The sequence below is a fragment of the Ovis canadensis genome, chromosome X, assembly GCF_042477335.2.
Source record: "Ovis canadensis isolate MfBH-ARS-UI-01 breed Bighorn chromosome X, ARS-UI_OviCan_v2, whole genome shotgun sequence".
NCBI classification, from domain to species: domain Eukaryota; kingdom Metazoa; phylum Chordata; class Mammalia; order Artiodactyla; family Bovidae; genus Ovis; species Ovis canadensis.
In genome coordinates, this window is record NC_091727.1 from 37,975,300 (window position 1) to 37,987,537 (window position 12,238).

General features: G+C 42.4%; 1 pseudogene; it reads right to left on the minus strand.

Moving 5' to 3' along the window:
- Nucleotides 1-3,712: 3,712 nt before the first annotated feature.
- Nucleotides 3,713-6,799, minus strand: LOC138930693 (MOB kinase activator 1A pseudogene; annotated as a pseudogene).
- Nucleotides 6,800-12,238: the final 5,439 nt, after the last annotated feature.

Consider the following 12,238-nt stretch of genomic DNA (forward strand, 5'->3'; position numbering starts at 1 on the left):
GGAGGTGGTTTTTGAAGGCTATAAAAGCGTCACAGATTGACTACACAATGTAGCAAGCTCTCTCCATCCTATGAGTGGGATTAGGTACAAGGAGCAAAGATCACAGATACTGAGAATAGAGGCCTTGTGATTTGGAGTGGGCAGGGGAGTCAATGGCACCCCACTCCAGTACTCTTGCCTGGAAAATCCCATGGACAGAGGAGCCTGGAAGGCTGCAGTCCATGGGGTCACTGAGGGTCGGACACGACTGACCGACTTCACTTTCACTTTTCACTTTCATGCATTGGAGAAGGAAATGGCAACCCACTCCAGTGTTCTTGCCTGGAGAATCCCAGGGATGGGGGAGCCTGGTGGGCTGCTGTCTATGGGGTTGCACAGAGTCGGACACGACTGAAGTGACTTAGCAGTAGCAGTAGCAGTAGGGGAGTATGGGTTATGGAACAAGACATTCTGGCTTAGGGTACAGAGAGATACCAGGAAAGTGAAACAGAAGTCAAATTTCTTCCGACTCCTCAAAGTTTAGCTTCTAAGCCAAGTCAGGAGGGTGTCATCCTCTCCCATTCTCTCCACTTTCAGCTTTCTTCCTACCTTTGGCTCCCTGGCCTTGAATGCAAACAAATAATGTTAGTATCAGGGTTTTGGTGTACCTGGTGATAATTTTGCTTATTAAAAATAATAAAGGACAGCACAAGTCTCAAATTACAAGCTTTTGGTTTGTGGTCAACAAGAAATGCATCTTTGGGATATGATGTTGTTTGGTTTGAAGCTTAGTCATGAGGAAAGAGAGGATTTCTAGTGCTGAAAATACATGTAGAAAAGTGAGGACCCCCTGTGTTTGAGAATAACAGAAATACTAGAAATGAACATGAAAATGTGACTCTAGTTGAAAAATAGAAGTTAATTTCTGGAAAAAGAAAATAAAGGCGACAAGGTTAAATTTAAAGTTGAGAGGCAGTAACATTCTAGGCATTATCTAGATACCCCTACAAAATGGCTGACAGGCAATCATGAGTTAGTTTCACTGAGGGCTTTTCTCTTTTTTCACAAGTGACAGCCACTGTTTCACTCAACAAATGATGATATAAATTAGGTGAAAATTCTTTCAAGTGCTGTCTGTATTTAAGAATTTATTAAAATTCAGTTAATAAAATGGAATTTTCTAAACAACAATTTTCTTTATACCTTGTGGGATAATAAAAATAAGTAACAAAAATTACTATCAAATCTGCTGCTGCTGCTAAGTCGCTTCAGTTGTGTCTGACTCTGTGTAACCCCATAGACAGCAGCCCACCAGGCTCCCCCGTCCCTGGGATTCTCCAGGCAAGAACACTGGAGTGGGTTGCCATTTCCTTCTCCAAACTATCAAATCTAACCTTCATCAAAGCCATCAAGGAGGTCAGTGAGTGACTAAGAAAATCATGGCTCTGAAATACAGAATGTAGGGCAATTTAAAGCTTCTTTTGTTTTGCAAATCTTCCAGTAGACTTCTTCTGTCTCAACATATTCTAAACAGTTAGCTGGAGTAAGTCCTAGGATCCAAATGAAAAATAGGTGCTTTCTTATTTAAGGGGAAGGTCCTTTTTGTTAACTGAAATAAAGTATGTTGAATATGGATACTAAAACAGTTAAAAAGAACAGATCTCCTGTGAGGGCTCAATCCTTAAATAGATAGCACACCATAACTTAGCTGTGCTATACTTCTGCATATCTTCATGACTTTTATTGTGGTCCTTAATTTGTCTTTATTGGGATAAAGCTTGTGGACTCCCACACTATAACATGAATGAAAATAGTAGCTTTGAGACCTCTCTTTGTGATATTTTTTCTTAACCAAACTCTTCATATGTTAAAATTAATTTGAATGAGGCATTTGAAAATAAAAATCTATAAGATTACCCTTAGAAGATGTAAAAGATATTAATAATTTCTGATATATATAATTTCTGTGTATATAAACACACCCAGCATCTGGTCCCATCACTTCATGGGAAATAGATGGGGAAACAGTGTCAGACTTTATTTTTTGGGGGCTCCAAAATCACTTCAGATGGTGATTGCAGCCATGAAATTAAAAGATGCTCACTCCTTGGAAGAAAAGTTATGACCAACCTAGACAGCATATTGAAAAGCAGAGACATTACTTTGTCAGCAAAGGTCCATCTAGCCAAGGCTATGGTTTTTCCAGTGGTCATGTATGGATGTGAAAGTTGGACTATGAGGAAAGCTGAGCGCTGAAGAATTGATGCTTTTGAACTGTGGTGTTGGAGAAGACTCTTGAGAGTCCCTTGGACTGCAAGGAGATCCAAGCAGTCCATCCTAAAGGAGATCAGTCCTTGGAGGATCACTGGAAGGACTGATGCTGAGGCTGAAACTCCAATACTTTGGCCACCTCATGCGAAGAGTTGACTCATTGGAAAAGACTCTGATGCTGGGAGGGATTGGGGGCAGGAGAAGGGGACAACAGAGGATGAGATGGCTGGATGGCATCACTGACTCGATGGACACGAGTTTGGGTGAACTCCAGGAACTGGTGATGGACAGGTGTGCTGTGATTCATGGGGTCTCAAAGAGTCGGACACGACTGAGTGACTGAACTGAACTGATATGCCCTCCTAACAATGTAGGTATGTTTATGTTGATAAAAATCTCAAAGATTATAAAATAAAAAGGAATTTAAGGAAAAACTTTAGTTGCTACATGTGTCATATAATTACTTATTAAAATAGCAATTATGAATTTTTTTAAAGGTAGGTAGATAGCAAGATAGGCAGACAGGTAAGTAGGTAGATTCTTAACTATAAAAAGCACTTCTATACAAACATGAAAATAAAATACAAAGTAATACATATGTTCTAAATGGTAAAAACAAAGTCTCTTTTTATTGTTTAGATTGAAGTAGAATAAAACCTATGTGGTGATGTGATTGTACTGTTAGGAAATTTGGTTTCAAAACTTTTGGAAACCAATAAATTATTGGCTGAAATGCTCACTATCCATTATGTTGTCATCAGAAAAAGATTTCATTTCTTCAGCAAAGAAACAATGTTAAGCTAATAAAGTACAGGTTAATCATCATATATTATAAGTGTGACTTCATGAAATAACAGGTTTTCGAGTACATCAAAGTTAGCTACACTCTTGTATTCTTACTTTGAAGCCAACCTACCACTGGAATAATTTTATCAGTTAACAGACAATGGGTGTCTGTACCTTGGTTTTTCAAAGTTTGTACCACCGGTTGTATTAATTAGGGCTGCCAGGACACAAATTACCACAAGCCAGATGGCTTAGAAAAACAGAAATGCATTGTCTCTCAATTCTGAAGGCCAGAAGTTCAAAATCAAGGTATGGGTAGAGTTGGTTTCTTCTGAGAGCTGTGAGGGAAGGATTTGTTAGGGTTTCCCTCTTGGACTTAAAGAAACGGATGATGTGTCTAAGTTTTCATGTTCACAGGACATTCTCCCTTTGTACATGTCTGTATATCCAAATTTCCTCTTTACATGACACCAGTCATACTGGGTTAAAGTCCAAACTAATGACCTCATTTTAACTTAATTACATCTGCAAGGACTCTACTTCCAAATAAGGTACTGGGGGTTAGGACTGCAACATATGATTGGCAGGGGTTGCACAATTCAACCTCCAATACAAGTCTATGGCAGATTAGCAATAAGACAAGCCAAACGGTACATGAAACAAGAGGATAACTGTGTTAAAGAAACCTGTCTTTTAATCTAAACTCCTCAATGAATTCCTGAAGTGGTGCCAACTCTCCTCTATCAATCAAATTGAAATCTTGAACAAATAAAATACTTAAAGGACATGCTATGACAGGCCCTTTCTGGCAGCTATGTCAAAGAATCAAAGTGGTGGTAAGAAAGGTGGGCAGTAAACTCTGGACAGATGCTTTAGAAGAGTCTTTACACAGATATAAGATTTTGGGGAAATGGGACACCAATCTTAGAAGGAAAAAGCTTCACAGTCAAGTTCATCCTGAACTCAAGGCATCAAATGGTCAATATATTTTGGAGCAGGACACGTGACTGCTGTCAAAACTAGTACCATCTTCCCAGTGATGTTCAGATCTTGGATCTGCAGCTTGTTTCAGTGCTGAGTTGTGATCTGGCTAAAGAAATCCATAGTGTTAACTGTCATCCACTGATGAAGGTCCTCTTTCTCTGGCAACATGGCAGCTTCCTTCGTGTTCCCACTTCCGACAGTGCTTCTGCAGGTTTTAAGTGTTCATATTGATGAGCTCCTTCAGGGATGTTCTTGGATTTCAATGTATTAGAGGAATGGCTGCTGAAGGGGAAGCTCTTCTTTTCTTCTTGAGGGTGAGGGTAGAGGTTGGGGAGGGAGAGAACACTGGGTTGCAGTGCAGTCAGTACGCAAAGGCAGCACTTGGGAACCAGGAGAGGTAGACACTCCTCAGTCTGCAGACAGCGAAACGCAGACTACTGCTACCCTGAGCGGGGGTCAAACTTGGGGCAAAGCCCAGTGCTGCCTCCCCCACACCACCAACCAGAAAAATGGACCCACCCGTATTTCAAAAGAAAAGATTCCACTTACACTGCAATTATGTCAGACATCAATTATAATGTTTGGACATCAAATAGCCAAATAATATATAATGATGAATTGTGGTAAATCATATGAAGGCAAAGAAAGACATTCTCTAAAGAACCCCAGTAAAATATGAAAATTTGCTGTATGTCTCAAGAATAAAATGAGATAATGTGTGAAAAGTACTCTGCACAGCATCTGGTATTCAGTAAATGCTCAATAACATGAGCTATTTTGATATTATGATTTTTCCCTATAAGTCCAGACACTAATAGCTTTTAAAAATAATTTATTTTAGCTTTGGCTGCATTGGATCTTTGTTGCTTTGCATGGGCTTTTCTCTAGTTGCAGCAAGAGGGGGTTACTCTTTGTTGCATTGTGGTGGCTTCTCTTGTGAAGCACAGGCTTTAGGTGCATGGCCTTTAGTAGCTGCAGCACACAGGCTTGGTAGTGGTGGTACATGGGCTTAGTTGCACCAGCATGTGGGATCTTCCCAGACCAGGGATTGAACCCACATCCCCTGCACTGGCAGGTGAATTCTTATATCCACTGCACCACCAGGGAAATTCCTTTAATACTGTCTATATTGAAATATTTGTTGACTTATAGTGATGGATCCTTCTTAGGAATTCATAGTCCATTGTGTAGTACAGTCAATTCACCAACTTGTTCGTCTATCCTTCCATAAAGAAGAATTAAGTATATTCTATGTCACAATTCAAGCTTGTATAGTTTCCTCTCTCTGTACCCTAATCACAGCATTCTATCAATGCTATGACTGTCAGATGGAACTGAAAAATCAGATGATGATGTTTGTATTATTTTCTGCCAAGACACAAGAAGTTACAATGTTTATATCATGCAAAGATCAGACCGGTATCTAAATCATCCTTGCCAGGTTTTACTGTCAGTCATTTCCTTAGATCTCTGTTCAGTCATCCTGCAGAGTCTTACTATTTTGATTTCCTTCAGCTTGATGCCCGTCTCTCCTCCATTAGGATAGCATTCTTGGCTCGTGGTGCTGGAAGGGAGGGTGCCATCATGGGCAGCCTGTATGCCATTCCAGGAGAATCCCTGGGTGACTGAAAGGGACCTGAGTGCCCGCCACGAGGAGGAGAGAATGGAGTTTCCCTCCAGAATGTGGGGCGGGGTCAGCCACAAGCTTGTGCGGAGACGTGTCTTTGGTCCCTTCTGCTGTCGGCCTCTGCTCATGAATTTCCAGGCAACAAGCAGGTCAGAGAGTCAGGTGATTCAAAATTTTCAGCCTGTGGGGACTTTGAGGTCCATTTTATCAAGGCCTTCAAAGTTCACTTCAATCGCTTCTACAGTTTCTTCACATCAAGTGGCCATTCAAGTACATACTTCCCCTTAGAAGAACAAGCCTTCCATCTCTTTGAGGAGAGCTTTATGAGGAATTTTAAGTGCTGCTTTAACTAAGTGGGATCAACATTGACTTGAAACACCCTTATAAACTGCGAAGTAGAGTTTCTATTTATGGAAGGGTTCTCCTAGTCTGTCATAAAGCTGAAGCTGGGGCTGTATCTCCTAAAGAATAATCAACACTATAAAACAGTAAAATAATAATAATGTAACCGAGCAGGATCCTATGGTGCCTTCCCCCCACATACTCTGCTTTAGCTCCTCTCTGAAGTACCTGGATAATAGTATTGCATTTGATACACATTTTCTGAGTTGTTTTGCAGAAGCAAAAACTTCCCACCAAATAGAAGATATTACTACTTGATGACTGTGAGCACAAAGTCCCAGGCCTCCTGGAGCCTAAGGACTGAGAAAGTTAACCTCTGTGACACCACCCTGTTGCTTCCTCATCAGACCATCAGAGAATTGTGCATGATTCCCCAGGCACCCCATCTGGCTTTTAAAAGTGCTTCCCTTGAAACCCTTCCGGGAGTGTGAGGTTCTTCAGATATGAGCCACCTTATCTCCTTGCATGTCTGCTCAGTTCGTAAGTCGTGTCGGACTCTTTGTGACCCCATGGACTGTAGCCCGCCAGCGTACTCTGTCCATGGGATTTCCCAGACAAGAATATTGGAGTGGGTTGACATTTCTTCCTCCATGGGATCTTCCTGACCCAAGGATCGAACTTGTGTCTCCTGAAGTGGCAGGCAGATTCTTTACCACTGAGCTACCTGAGAATCATGGCCCGCAATGAATCTTTCTCTGCTCCAGACTCTAACATTTCGCTTTGTTTGGGCTCACTGTGCACGAGGCGCATGGGCCTCATTATAAATAATAGCTAAATTTATTAAGTCTTTAATACTGTGTCAGTCAAACACAGTAAAAGGTAAAGTAAGCCCTTCAACCATCAACTCATATGATCTCAGCCACACATACATGCAAGATGTATTGTTATCCCAAGATGGGCCAGCTGAAGCTTGGAGAAGTTGCACATCTTGCCCAAGAATCTATTGCAGAGGCCACATGATCACTGATATTTTTCCCTAAAATAATGCTGTATTATACATGTACTTCTTTAGAGTTTACAAACTTGTTTGGTTTACACTATTCCCATTTGATTTCCCTGCTGACATATTCAGGAGGGTCTGCTCCAACCACATCTTGCCTGCCATCTCTTTCATTAGAGAAAGTAGAAAGCATTATCTTTAGAATACTGTTTACATCATAGAAACAACGAGTTCAAGTCTGGCCCTAATGGCTACCTCTATAATGTGTTCTGGACCAAGAAAATTTTCTTATCTGGGTAAATGGTGGATTGGGTAGAGAAGCTGATAGTCTCCAATGTTCCCAAGGAGCCCTCCACATACTCAGCACAAACCCCAGTCCCCATTTCCCCTCCTCACTGAAGTCACAGTGAAGCCAGGCAGAGCCGGAGTGGGAGGTTCCTTGCTGGCCACTAGAGGGCAGCAAGCCACAGCCGAGACGCTCCGAGCTGCAGTTCAGTTCAGTTCAATCGCTCAGTCGTGTCCCACTCTTTGCGACCCCATGAATCGCAGCATACCAGGCCTCCCTGTCCATCACCATCTCCCGGAGTTCACTCAGACTCACGTCCATCGAGTCCGTGATGCCATCCAGCCATCTCATCCTCTGTCATCCCCTTCTCCTCCTGCCCCCAATCCCTCCCAGCATCAGAGTCTTTTCCAATGAGTCAACTCTTCGCATGAGGTGGCCAAAGTACTGGAGTTTCAGCTTCAGCATCATTCCTTCCAAAGAAATCCCAGGGCTGATCTCCTTCAGAATGGACTGGTTGGATCTCCTTGCAGTCCAAGGGACTCTCAAGAGTCTTCTCTAACACCACAGTTCAAAAGCATCAATTCTTCGTTGCTCAGCCTTCTTCACAGTCCAACTCTCACATCCATACATGACCACTGGAAAAACCATAGCCTTGACTAGACGGACCTTAGTCGGCAAAGTAATGTCTCTGCTTTTGAATATACTATCTAGGTTGGTCATAACTTTTCTTCCAAGGAGTAAGCGTCTTTTAATTTCATGGCTACAGTCACCATCTGCATACTTTGTACACCATGCTGCTGCTGCTGCTAAGTCACTTCAGTCGTGTCCGACTCTGTGCAACCCCATAGACGGTAGCCCACCAGGCTCCCCAGTCCCCAGGATTCCCCAGGCAAGAACACTGGAGTGGGCTGCCATTTTCTTCTCCAATGCATGAAAGTGAAAAGTGAAAGTGAAGTCACTCCACGATGCTGCAGGAAAATGTTGCTAGAATGTTTTTGGAAGGAAAAACACTCCATACATGTTCAGCGCATACTACTGAGATGCCTCTGGTTCTTAAGGCTTCCAGAGACTTCCCAGAGTGTAAGTCTTGAGGAAAGTAAACAAATAGAGAAGGCATGTCTCTGGGGTGTCCATCTGAGTCTTCCAAACGCCCTATGCTTTCCATTTTATCATAAAGTTTCATTTTCTCCACCCACTTAGCTATTTGGAACAAAACACAACCTCAAGTGTTCTCTTCTTTTTCTCTAATAATTTATTTTCTTGAAAGCAATAATGTCCAACACCATCTTCACTTCTGAGGTTACACACCCGTTTTCTCCCTGTTTTTCTTTCCCCTGCTCAGTCCTCTCTTTCCCTCTGTGTTGCATTTCTGGAAAGGAATGAGCACTCCGGGAGCAGATAATTCACTCTTGCTGTTTCAACTCCCACCTGGGGGCTGATGACTTACAGATCTTTTCTCTCTGGCCCACACCTCTCCTGCAAGCATCAAAGGTCTATTTCTCACTGTTAGACATCTGCATGTAGGTGGGTCCTCAAGGACTGCAACTCAACCAGACTGAACACGAGATGGCACTGTTTGAAATGATCCCAACCACCACAAACATACTTGCAAACATTTGCATTTATAGAGAGTATCTTTGAAATGATACACCAGAAACCAATAAAGGTGGTTACAGTGCCAGGAGCAGGATAGCCAGGGGACAAGGCTGAAGAAAAACTCACTTCTCTCTAGCCTTTTGAACCCTTTGGATATCATATCATGTGCATAGGATACCTACTAAAAAAAGTAATTGTATAAACATTTTAATGTTTACATCATCTAGAGTTCTGCCAAACTCAGTGTTCTTCTTCTGCCATGGGCTCCCTGGGTAAGTAAGTTTACTCTCAGTTTCAACCACCAGCTATGAGCTGTTGACTTACAGATCTGTCATCTCTGGCCCACCCCTGCTGCAAGCTTCAAAGTTCCACTTCTCACTGTCACACACTGGTCTGTGGCTATGACATCAGAACCTCAAACACCATGTCTCCTGCATCCCATTCACCATCTTCCAGCACTTGACCTTGAGGAAGGCCCTCGATAAATCCTGATGAATTGAAGGACAAAACTGCTGCTGCTCTTCCTGAGTTGTCTGTCACAGCTGCCAAAGCCCCCTCACCATCCCCTCCTGTCTCACCTGGTCTCCACCAGAACTAGGGCTCATTCCTTCCCTCTTTCCAATGAATATTCAAGACTGATTTCCTTTAGGATAGACAGGTTGGATCTCCTTGCAGTCCAAGGGACTCTCAAGAGTCTTCTCCAACACCACAGATCCACCGAGTCAAAAACTCTGGGGGTGGAGTTTCAGGAATGTTTTGTTTTGTTTTATTAACTTATCTTAATTGGAGGCTAATTACTTTACAATATTGTGGTGGTTTCTGCCATACATTGACATGAATCAGCCATGGGTGAACATGTGTCCCCCTGTCCCAAACCCCCCTCCTACCTCCCTCCCCATCCCATTCCTCTGGGTCGTCCCAGTGCACTGGCTTTGAGTGCCCTGTTTCATGCATGGAGCTTGGACTGGTCATCTATTTCACGTATGGTAATATACATGTTTGAGCATTCTTTGGCATTGCCTTTCTTTGGGATTGGAATGAAAACGGACCTTTTCCAGTCCTGTGGCCACTGCTGAGTTTTCCAAATTTGCTGGCCTATTGAGTGCAGCACTTTCACAGCATCATCTTCCAGGATTTGAAATAGCTCAACTGGAATTCCATCACCTCCATTAGCTTTCTTGGTAGTGATGCTTTCTAAGGCCCATTTGACTTCACATTCCAGGATGTCTGGCTCTAGGTGAGTGATCACACCATCGTGATTATCTTGGTTGTGAAGATCTTTTTTGTACAGTTCTTCTGTGTATTCTTGCCACCCTCTTCTTAATATCTTCTGCTTCTGTTAGGTCCATACCATTTCTGTCCTTTATCAAGCTCATCTTTGCATGAAATGTTCCTTTGGTATCTCTAATTTTCTTGAAGAGATATCTATCCCCATTCTGTTGTTTTCCTATATTTCTTTGCATTGTTTGCTGAGAAAGGCTTTCTTATCTCTCCTTGCTATTATTTGGAACTCTGCATTCAGATGCTTCTATCTTTCCTTTTCTCCTTTGCTTTTCACTTCTCTTCTTTTCACAGCTATTTGTAAGGCCTCCCCAGACAGACATTTTGCTTTTTTGCATTTCTTTTCCATGGGTATGGTCTTGATCCCTGTCTCCTGTAAAATGTCACGAACCTCCGTCCATAGTTCATCAGGCACTCTGAAATCAGATTGATTATATTCTTTGCAGCCAAAGATGGAGAAGCTCTATACAGTCAGCAAAACCAAGACCCAGAGCTGACTGTGGCTCAGATCATGAACTCCTTATTGCCAAATTCAGACTTAAATTGAAGAAAGTAAGGAAAACCACTAGACCATTCAGGTATGACTTAAATCAAATCCCTTATGATTATGCAACTGCTTATGGTTCCCAAACATCCTCTGCTGTTCTTCCCTGACACCTTTGTGCTGGAATGCCCACTCCTGACCCCCTTTATCTTCCCTTCATCTTGGCTGTCTCCTCACCTTCATGTGACACTCATACAACGATGTAAGGAAGAAATATGGAATAAAGATGTTCTGAGACTGTAAAGATTGAAAACCACCAGCCCCAGGCCTAGTCATCATGCCATTTACAAAGCAAAATGAACAGGAACATGATTCCCTGCTAGTTTAATTCTGTGGTATAAATAAAACTTCATTGAAGACATTAACAATCTTGCATAACCATTTAAGGAAATGAAAAGGAGCAAGAGGAAACTCAAATTTCAGCTGCATTATGTGTGGTTGCCCAACAAAAGGTACTGAGTAGGTACTGAGATTCATGGAATCCCCTGTTGTCATGTGACATGTTCCAACAACTTTAATTAACTTTACAAATCAAGTTAGCATCTACCCTCCTCTTAGACTTGGGAACAAACTAATGAATATGATGTGCAGGTAGCAGAATGAAAATGTATTTTTGTCTCTCATAAAGAATCCTTTTTCATTGCTAGGGTCATATCTTGAGATTCAGGGCAAGTTTGAGTTCATTTAGTGCAGAGAAAGTATGTCAAGATTTGGATATTATAGATTTAAATCATAAAACAAAAGTACCTTGAGTCTCAGTATTAATATAAGCTTGCAGTGATACATAGAGGAGATATTTCCAATACCCAAGAGGTCTTGATCAAATAAAATTGGGACTCAATCATTGGTGCTGATATGGGAGACATATGCAGAACAGAAGTGTTCAAGACTTTGACATCTCCCTAAGATGGCAGAGGAATAGAACAGGGAGACCACTTTCTCCCCCACAAATTCATCAAAAGATCATTTGAACTCTGAGTAAATTCCACAAAACAACTTCTGAATGCCAGCAGAGGACATCAGGCACCTAGAAAAGCAGCCCATTGTCTTTGAAAGGAGGTAGGAAAAAATATAAAAGATAAAAAGAGAGACAAAAGAGGTAGGGATGGAGCTCTGTCATGGGCACAGAGTCTTAAAAAGGAGAGGTTTCCAAACACCAGGAAACACCCTCACTGCCGAGTCTGTGACGTGCCTTGGAACCACAGAGGGCAACATAACCAGGAGGAAAAATATATAAATAATTAAAACCCACAGAGTACATGCCCAACAGTAACTCCCCCAGTGGAGAAGCAGCACAGACACCTGCACCCACCACTAGCAGGTGGGGGCTGGGCAGGGAGGCGCAGTCTGCATTGCTTAGAATAAGGACCAGGCCTGAATGCCCCGAGGGCAATCTGAGGCTGACTTGAGATAGCAAACCAGACTGTGGGAGAGCTACCTTGCGAAAAGCCCTAACCTAAGACACCTTCAGGCCCGCTCACAGACGAAGGACTGAGCAGAGCTAGCTGGCTGCGGACTGGCCCATCCCCCTCCAGAGACAGG